Source organism: Oncorhynchus gorbuscha, unplaced genomic scaffold (assembly GCF_021184085.1).
Source record: "Oncorhynchus gorbuscha isolate QuinsamMale2020 ecotype Even-year unplaced genomic scaffold, OgorEven_v1.0 Un_scaffold_134:::fragment_2:::debris, whole genome shotgun sequence".
Taxonomy (NCBI): domain Eukaryota; kingdom Metazoa; phylum Chordata; class Actinopteri; order Salmoniformes; family Salmonidae; genus Oncorhynchus; species Oncorhynchus gorbuscha.
Window position 1 is genome coordinate 40550 of NW_025744633.1, and position 1951 is coordinate 42500.

Sequence of the window (1951 nt, forward strand, 5' to 3'; positions counted from 1 at the left end):
GTTTAGAACCTCTTGGACCTAGACTTGGTGCTCTGGTACACTTTCCTTGAGGTAGAAGAGAGAACAGTGTATGACTCGGGTGGCTGGAGTCTGACAATTTATAGGGCCTTCCTCTGACACAGCATGGTATAGAGGGCCTGGTATAGAGGGCCTGGATGGCAGGACACTTGGCCCCGGTGATGTACTGGGCCGTACACACTACCCTCTGTAGTGCCTTGCGGTCAGAGGCTGAACAGGCAGTGATGCAAAAAGTCAGGATGCTCTCGATGGTGCAGCTGTAAAACATTTTTGAGAATGAGGACACATGCCAAATCTTTTCATTTTTCCTGAGGGGGAATAGGTTTTGTCATCCTCTCTTCATGACTGTCTTGGTGTGCTTGGACCATGTCAATTTGTTGGTGATGTGGACACCAAGGAACTTGGTGCTCTCAACCTGCTCCACTAAAGTCGTGTTTGGTCCTCCTTTTCCTGTAGTCCACAATCATCTCCTTAATCTTGATTACGCTGAGGGACAGGTTGTTGTCCTTGCACCACATTGTCCGGTCTCTGACGACCTCCCTATAGGCTGTCTCAATGTTGTCGGTGATCAGGCCTACCACTGTTGTGTCATCAGCACACTTAATGATGTTGGAGTTGTGCCTAGCCGTGCAGTCATGAGTGTAGCTCAGTTGGTAGAGCATGGCGCTTGTAACGCCAGGGTAGTGGGTTCGATTCCCGGGACCACCCATACGTAGAATGTATGCACACATGACTGTAAGTCGCTTTGGATAAAAGCGTCTGCTAAATGGCATATTATTATTATTATTATGAACAGGGAGTACAGGAGGAGACTGAGCACACATCCCTGAGGAGCCACTGTGTTGCACACATCCCTGAGGAGCCACTGTGTTGAGGATCAGCGTGGGGGATGTGTTGTTACCTACCTTTACCACCTGGGGGTGGCCCATCAGGAAGTCTAGAATCCAGTTGCAGAGGGAGGTATATAGTCCCAGGGTCTTAGCTTATTGATGAGCTTTGAGAGCCTTATGGTGTTGAACGCTGAGCTTTAGTCAATGAAAAGCATTAACACATAGGTGTTCCCATTGTCCAGGTGGGAAAGGGCAGTGTGGAGTGCAATGGAGATTGCATCATCTGTGGATCTGTTGGTGCGGTATGCAAATAGGAGTGGGTCTAGGGTTTCTGGGACAATGGTGTTGATGTGAGCCATGACCAGCCTTTCAAAGCATTTCATGGCTACAGACATGAGTGCTACGGGTAGTCATTTAGGCAGGTTACCTTAGTGTTCTTTGGCACAGGGACTATGGTGGTCTGCTTGAAACATCCTGTATTCCAGACTGACATGGAGAGGTTAAAAATGTCACTGAAGACACTTGCCAGTGTGTCAGCGCATGCTCGAAGTACAAGTCTTGGTGATCCGTCTGGCCCAGCGGCCTTGTGAATGTTGACCTGTTTAAAGGTCTTACATCAGCTGCGGAGAGCGTGAGAACAGTGATCCAGAACAGCTGATGCTCTCATGCTTGTTTCAGTGTTACTTGCCTCAAAGCGAGCATAGAAGTTATTTAGCTTGTCTGGTAGGCTTGTGTCACTGGGCAGCTTTCGGCTGTGCTTCCCTTTGTAGTCTGTAATAGCTTGCAAGCCCTGCCACATCAGACGAGCGTCGGAGCCGGTGTAGTACGATTCAATCTTAGTCCTGTATTGATGCGTTGCCTGTTTGATGGTTCGGAGGAGGGCATAGCGGGATTTCTTATAAACTTCTGGATTAGAGTCCCACTCCTTGAAAGCGGCAGCTCTACCCTTTAGCTCAGTGCGAATGTTGCCAGTAATCCATGGCTTTTGGTTGTGGTATGTATGTGCAGTCACTGTGGGGAAGACATCTTCAATGCACTTATTGATAAAGCCAGTGACTGATGTGGTGTACTCCTCAATGCCATCAGAAGAATCCCAGAACATA

At 48.5% G+C, this 1951-nt stretch overlaps 1 non-coding gene across 1 annotated transcript; it reads left to right on the forward strand.

The window, feature by feature from the left end:
- The first annotated feature begins 653 nt into the window (after positions 1-653).
- On the forward strand, positions 654-729 carry trnat-ugu. Its single transcript has one exon. It is a non-coding gene; the product is annotated as a tRNA-Thr (tRNA).
- The last annotated feature ends 1222 nt before the right edge of the window (positions 730-1951 follow it).